This window comes from Trachurus japonicus, chromosome 6 (assembly GCF_045865225.1).
Source record: "Trachurus japonicus isolate A0001 chromosome 6, Traja_1.0".
Lineage (NCBI taxonomy): Eukaryota > Metazoa > Chordata > Actinopteri > Carangiformes > Carangidae > Trachurus > Trachurus japonicus.
In genome coordinates, this window is record NC_140912.1 from 25,253,218 (window position 1) to 25,261,805 (window position 8,588).

Below are 8,588 nucleotides of genomic sequence, written 5' to 3' on the forward strand. Positions count from 1 at the left end.
TTTGTAGTTTATTCAATAATCTCTGCAATGTCTTAGATAAAGAATTGATAACTTACTGAATTTGTATATATCATAGTAAAAAGTCAATCAAAGTACAAAAAACCCATAACTTTCATACAAAACTTCTCTGTTGATCAACGAAAACCAGTTCAACAATCCAACCAATGCCTTTCCAGGTAGATGATTCACAATGAAAATCCTGCATTTGGATGACTACGCCCGTCTCATGGCTGGACACACTGTTTTACTGGAATCAGATTTGTGCAGTCTCTGGGATAATTCTTCCATCACATGCAATTCAGTTTCAATGAAAACAACTTCTCTGTGTCTATGGGAATGTCCGGTGGGTGGTTGGGTGGCTCACTCGCTTCGTCTGTGGTCTCACCACTAACTGTGTCACGCACTAAAAAGGGGAGTTTGGTTCAGTTTGTAAGTAGGTATTTAGTTCTTTAGTGTACTTACAGAAAATGACTATCTTCAGTAATCCAGTAAATTTTGGGGGCCTCGGGGGAGCAAATTGCTGCACATTCACCCTTCAGTCTCAGCCCTTCTCTTACTCAGCTATTTTCTCATGCAGCGCAATGTATCTGAAGATGGAGTGCACGATGCAGAAGCACGGCATTATAAACAATAACAGATGGACACCGTGGACCATGAGTCTCCCAGTGGGCACAAAAACAACGTGACTAATGATTTGTCAGCGGCAGAAACGAGGATATGAGCAACACACTGATCGTAAAAACGGGATATCTGACCTGTGGCGACACCATCTCTGCTGGCAGGAGCCAAATCAGGACTGATTCAGAGTGAGAGACATCCACTGCAATACAGGACAATATAAATATTTTCATGAGGCATCAAATTGAGTTAGAATAAAGAGATTTTTTTTATTGCAGCTCCCACTGTGCTACTCAGTTCAGCATGGGGAGATACTGTATAAACAGGTTGAGGCTTTTCAGATACAGAGGAGATTCTTCTGCTGCAGAGATAAATTGTTTACTTGAAAAAACTCTGACAATTAAAGGAGAGACAAGACTCCATAATCCTCCCTCACTCCTTGATTCTTCAATTGTTACCAAACCGAAACAAAACAAAAAAAACAAGCCAGTTATTTTTTTTCGTCTAGTGGCCTCAAGTGCCAAACAACATCATTAATCAGTGCACCCAGAAAGCCATTTTAAGAGGTGGAATTAAAAGTGGTGGGATAATGATTTCAAAATATAACTCAATATAAAACGAGGGCCAGATTGTCTAGGTTAGTAATCATGGAGATTACATGCTATTAGACTACATTCCGATCGTGGATCAAAATTAACAGATGAAGCCAATTACGTCGTGTCTTTCTGTTCCAAAACAAAATGGAAAATTGATGACTGTGCACAACGCAATTACTTTTTTATTTCATCTATCTTAAAGTTCATTGCTTTGTTTCCTTTGGGTAAAATGAGGGCGTAGAGGCCTCACTTTACAGTATCATTAGCGGATTCCTGTGTGTTGTACTGGCCTCTAACTGTATTTGTTTTGGTGAGCTCAATTAGCACTGACCTTGACATTTCCTGTCGGACTTTATCTACATGGACATTAGTGGGCTTCACGGTGTGGTAGTGAAAAGTGATACGTGAGAGCAGCTGTTTTGTCTCCACTGCTCTTCTGGAGTGTCCCACGGCAGCTAATGTGTATATGTGTGAGTGTGTGTGTGTGTGTGCGTGCTACAGATTGTCCCATCAGATGCTTCTCTTGTTTGATTACAGAGGGAATTTGAAGGTATGAGAAAACACAAATCTCTCACACATGTATGTCCAGCTGTTTTCCGTGCTTTTGTCTAAGTGTGAGTAGATTTAATGATACAGTAGAAGTAATAACCATTTACATGATTTAAAGACAATGTTAACACCCTGCCCCTTGTTTGAAGTGCTGTGTAGCCATTACCAAAATTACTGCAAAATTAGTCCTTGAGAAGTCTGGAGGAAGTTGTTATGCAAGTTTCACTGTCTGTTTAGACACAGTCCGCAATAAAATCCAGATCTCTCACTGCTTAAATCACATTTTGCCATAACTTGACTTCCCACGGAGTGCGCGCCGGGACAGAATCCAGACCCCTGTGACCATGAAATGGAGTAAGTGGGGAAGAAAATGAATAAATAAAGGAATTAACATTGCCACATCTGTAAACCAACATTGGTTTTTCTTTTGTCTGTGTGCTAAGACCTCAACACACTGGGGACAGTGCTGGTCGAGGACAACACATTAGAGGAAAAACAAGGCTGAAGTCACAACTGCAATTTTGTGATGAGACATTCATTCATTCGGTATGTGATGAAAACGTCATCTACAGCCATGATGGCGGCTCTGTTAGGCTGCCTGCGAGCCACAGCACTGCTTGGAGCTAAAAGCTCAAGCCTGCATGCTAACATGCTCGCAATAACAATGTTAACATGCTGATGTTAGCAGATATAATGTTAATCGTGTTCAGTGTCTTAGTTGAGTGTGTTAGCATTTCTGAGATTCGCTATTTAGAGCCAAACATGTTTACACAATGAGCAAAGCTGGAGCTGGAGTGTTATTCATCATACATTGTTCGGTGTCTGTCTCCAAGAAATTATGCTGATGAAGGTTATCATTAAACTGAAACAGAAGACCTGTTTTGCTAGAAACAAAACTTTAGTTGGATTGCATTCAGAATGAAGTTCTACATTTGCACACACAACTCTCACACCCAAGACCACAGTTTGCATCCACAGAGTCCCAATCTTTTGGCAGTAGTTGAAAATCATTTATTCATCACCATGTGGCTACAACTGGATCCATGGAAAACCTTAACAGACAAGAGATATATATATGTGGTCAGTTTAAGCAGAGTGAGATCGAACTAAATGAAAAGAGATCAAAAGCTTGCCATTCTCCTATCCTGTTAGGTTCACAGATAAGAACAAAGATAATAAAATTGAATAAATTTCATGTTGTTGAGTCAGAATCCTGTGAGATTGGCGATTGGTCGACCTAAAAAATAAAATAAAACAAGACAAGCCGACATATTTTGCTTGCTTTATGACTCGAATATTTCACAGTAATATCTGTATTATCCACATTGATATTTATACGTATGAAGTGTCTCTAGCGAGGGAGATGCTGTAAATCCATAGCTGGATCCAGGTCCATGAAGATGAAAGTTTAATGATGGTTTGAATCTGGTCCTGTTGCTCAAACAGATCTTACAAACGAAGGAAAACTGCATAAAATCTAGAAGAAGAAAAAATCAAAGCGTGGGAAACACAATGTGCCGAGTAAGAAAGGAAACATTCCAGGTTTGGTGTGCATTTCCACAGCAGCTGATCATGATAATGAAGATAATCTCTTTGGAAAGTCTGTTTAACTTTGATTTTTCTTGGCTTCACTTGGAGCCAAATGCTGATAGAGGATATTTGTGGGTATGCATTACAACTTGAATTCATTATACAATTAGAGCCACCGCCACATGTTTAATAACAATGGAGTCTCACCCTTTCACCAAGATCCTCTCTGAGTCAGGCCTTTTTAACACCTGCAGACAAAGCCTTGTGTTTACTATAGAGAAATGTTTTGCTTATATTATTTGTCAGTGAATAGAGACCTCGAGTGTAACCCATTGAGGAATTTGTCTATGCTTGACTATGTTCTTAGGTCTTAATTGTCCTCCAGTACAGTTGCTGACCTTCCCTTCATGCTGGACGTGGCAAAACATGATCAACGCTGCAGGCGTCAAACACTTTATTACATCAGGCCATGCCTCATCTGTTGTGAATGCTCGCCTGCTGTGCCGAACTCTCCACACCAGTCCTCCCTAAACATGATGGGTCTTACCCAATGCACATTAGTCTTAATTAAACTAAAGTGTTTTTTCTCTCTCCAGACTGCATCCTCCCTCTCTCTTTCCCCTCCTTTTCTCCTTCACTCCTCCAGCCCTCCCTTTTCTGCCACTTCCTCGCATTTCTCCCTCTCTGTCCTTCCAGCAAAGCTTCATCACAGTTAATGACTTGGTTGTCTGGTCCTATGGGAGGTGCAACCAGTTTACATTCATTTATTCGCAACTGTAGGCAATAAAAATAAACAGACTTTTGGTTCAGAAACCAATGGGATGTTTCCAGGGCATTTGCATTGACTGTCTACTGTAAAATACTGGCTGCATGTATAATCTTGGTACAGACCTCCAGGCTCTTTGTACAGTATCATAGAGTGCGGCAAACATGTAGTGTTGTTTCTCGATAAAGATTTTAAACTGGATTGACTTATCCCTCACTCATGCAGTGCAAAACACATTTAAAACAGAATTTTTCTGGGTCCATTACAAGATTGTGACTATTTCATAGTTAGATTAATGATTTATAAATAAAAAAAACTACTCATGTAGGCTCTTTAATAATGCTAACAACAAAATATTAAGTGATGTCTGAAGTTAACTACTGCTAAACCAACAAGCTTTAATACAGCATATGTAGCCTATATTGTAAAGACAAATCATTTAGAAATATATTTTTATGTAAAAACAAACAAACAAACAAACAAACAAACAAACAAACATAAAAAAAAATACCCTGTAAAAAGAAAAGGTTGAAAAGAAAAAGTAACTCAATAACCCCTGAAAATGGTGTTTGTTGTCAACAAGATAGTTGTGTACTCTGGCATCACTGTCGGGTGTGTTTATGGGTGTAACCGAGCAAATTTTAAATCACATCCATCACAAATCATTGCTCATGCTGGGTGTGGTCAGAGAGAGCAGAGAATCTGTTACTGTGGTGTATATGTTCAAAAATACAATAAAAATAGTTAACCATCTAAACTAATATGGCAGATATGCTAAGTGCTAACACATACAGTATAGGCTACTTACTAATCTAACATGAATAAAATACTAGAGTTTGACTCACTTCAGGTAAGGCATTGGAAGGATTGCAGTTATTAGCACTTCTGTGTGGTCCAGCTTAATCTGTACTTCCTGCAGATTCATGCTAAATTTACTGGTCACATTATTAATGGTGATGGGAGCGTGACCTCTTTCATACCATGTATAGCACGTGACGCATTTAATGGAATTTTTGCATGGATTCTAAAAACAGATAATAATAATAAAAAAAACTTAATATAAACACACTGAGTTGTGATGATAAAGTATGAGGAGATCTTCCGAGATAATTGTGTCCTTCTTATTCCTGTACAAAATAATAAATCTCATTATCTGTGGCTGGTTTGAGGAAAAAAAAACAAAAAACAAAAAAAAAAACACACCTCTGTTCCAGTTTGGCGCTGTGTCCGCCGGCTTCCTTCCTGTCCCTGACCTCACAGGTCAAGGCAGCATAATGAGCACACTCTCCAGTTTCCCTCGCCCCTCAGCACCGACCTGTCACTGTGCCTCTTGCAAAATATCACAATCTCAAAGCTGCTCCACTTTTGCCGCTTCAATATGACCCCCTGAATGTGATTTTTTATTTTTTTTCCACTTGTGTATATTCAGATACAAATGACCAGCACACATGACAGTGACTTATGGCGAAGGGGAAACAGGTCTGGCTGCAGAAATATCACTGGATACAATCAACGTAAACACACACCTCAGTGTTAAGCAGAAGCTGTGCTGCAAAACAGTCATATATCAATGTCTCACAGGTTAATGTAGAGTGCACTGCATCAGAATAATGTTTGTTGTCTTGTGGCTATTGCCATCTACTCTAGACACCATTACCCTATCCATTATACTCCCCATAAGTTTTTAATAATCACATATACTTGAGCATTACCAAGTTTCTCAGCTGTATGGGAGACCACAATACCTTAGGGTAGCAGAGTTTGGTAAACCTCATTAATGTTGCCCAGAGAGAAAAGCCCTTTTTAAAGCCTCAAAGTGGACTGTAAAAGGGACTGGGTCAATAAAGTCTTTATTTGTCTATACACAGGCTGTCAACAGGTTCTTTGTGTTGTTTTCCTGAGAGTCACTTTTGATTTTACGAATGATCCATTCTAATACAGAGCGGTTAATGCAGAGCAGTGGGGCTTAAGTTCAAACTGGAAAGAAAAGCATTTGCCAAGAAAAATGTTTGCAGTGACTCTTGTTTAAAAAAAAAAAGTCAGAGCACAAAGTCTGAAGGTAAGATTAAGTTTGGCAGCATTCATTCTTACCTGCTACTGTTGCTACCTAAAGTTTACAGCCAAGCAAGAGTCATAAACCATTTATAGTTATAATCCCTCAGTTATTCATTGAATCAAACTCCATTTTGGATTCTGTATTTGACATTTTCCCTGAAATTGCCATCCAGTGTATTTATTTCAACAATTACATCTCTGTATAACAGTTTTTTATTAGCAGTGGTGGAGTCTGCTGTTCCCAAGCCAGTTTCAGATTGCGTACCTCTGCATGAGGGATTCACAGGAAATGATACGTGCCTGTAATCCAACACAGTTCTTTATCACACTGATATCAGCTGCTCTGCTTCCTGTTTGCTCTCTTTACACTGCAGCAGAGTTATATTCACTTACTGCTAATGCAAATCAAACGTCCCACTGCTGCTTCACATAGGAATTCTGTTTATCACGAGAAACCCACAGGAAACATAATGCACAGCAAAGACTACATGTGCTCAGTTTGTGGTAGTATTAAACTGCACCTTTTGTTACCATCTCCACTGTAACGACGGGTGGTAAAGAAAACTAAAAAATCTCAAAGATGAATTACCTTTCTGAATAATAATGATATAAAAACAGCAACATAGCAACTGTCTTCGGTTTAGTTTGAGCTGCAGATGGAGATGAAACCTGTGGGAGGAGGAGAGATCGACGGTTTCTGTTGCGATGCCTGTGTGCACGTCTGGAATGTCTCTGTGTGCATGAAGCTCTCTCTGTCCCACTGTGCTGTGGATCCCCGTGGCAGAGAAACCACTCAGTCTCTCAGCAGCCCCTGCAGAAATGCTTTTGCCTATAGCACAATTTTTATTCTCTGCCCAAATCTTTTTTTGGCAGTGTATAAAAGTGCTGGCTGTGGCTGCGCAACTCATCACAGGCTGCCAACAGAGGTTGTGGCCTGGCGGAGGAGGGCAGTCGCCTGCTGGTGGATGTATAGCTACAGTGTGCACTGTAAATTAAACATCAGATAAACCTCTATCTCTCCTCGAGGCTGTGGGAAAGTGGGAGTGGAGGTGCAGAGGCCTTTGTTGATCTCTGTCAGTGGCATGGCAGCTGAAGTCAAGGAGGTGCAACACATGCTGGGATGTGAAGAGCAATAAGCTGCTGATAAAGAATTTGAGGATTAATCTACAGGAGGTTTGGGAAAAAAGGGGGTGGACAGATGAATTGATAAGTTGTTTGCATTTTGAATAAATGGGACTTCTTTTCTTTAACCCTTGCTGGTGGAGGAACCTCATGGCTGAGGCCTAGTCCACACGAGCCCGGGTATTTTTGAAACCGTGAACATATGTTCCCGGTTGTAATCAAAAGCAGACCTCAGACCAGGAGCTGGCATTTTTTTTCCACCCGTGGTCTTAAAATGATCAACTGCCACTTTCAGTTTTTTGTCTGCACTTTGTATCTCATCTCTCACCTCAGCTGGATCAAGCTGGAGGTCTGGCACCAGACATCCTGATAATGATGAGAAAATGAGAAGAGCGGAAGCCATGAAAGGAAATATCCCTTCAAATGCACCCCCTTCTTCTTTCCTCGGCCTCCGCTCCCTCCTCTCTGTCCCCACTCCAACCTCTCAACCTCTATTCCCAGGCTGCACACACACACACACACACACAAGCCGGGCCCTCCATGGAGAGCAGGAAGCTGGACTGGGAACTGGGAGCCTGCTGTCTACAAGCCAAGGCAAGCGGGTATGTAGATGCCTGCCTAGGAGAAGGTGGCCACTTTCCCAACTATGAGCCAGAGTCAAAGTGACAGCCATGTTCAAGAGACCTGGGGGAAATTACACAGTCTGAAAAACCACTGGGGCACAACGTGAAAACCAGCACCCAGTGGATGAGCATAATAACACACATTGTGTTCACTGGTCCCTTCATATGGGAAATAATTAACCAAATCGCTATCTGGCACACAAACCGCTTGGGAAAGATTAGTTGGCTTATGTGTATTTTGGGACGGTTTGGTGAACCACAAGCCAGGAAACTTGAAGAATCCAAGTTTTGTCACCAAGCAAAAAAGCTTCATCCCCATGATTACAGATGTACGATATCATTTCTTATAGCCTCTCACACATTTTATGGGTTTCGTTGAATTATGTTGTTCATAAAAATTTTGCATGCAATTTAGTTTTTGGTCTCATAAAAGATGTCCGACACTTAAGAAAACATCCCTCCATGCACCAAAAAAACTGCCTTACTGACATTATTCACCGCTTTGCTGCTACAGTTTGCAATAATACTGTAGTGCAGATTTCATAATTGTTACCATGGCATTTTCTTTTGTTGGTACCCACAAAAATTTTGCTTTGAGGGACAGAGACTATTTTTGCATGAAAATCCAGTAATCCACTGCTAGTTTGATCCGAAAATTAGAAACTTGTGATGAGTCTCTATGGCCGTCCTTTTACCAGTGGCCAGACAAAGACATGTTTTATTTTCTAA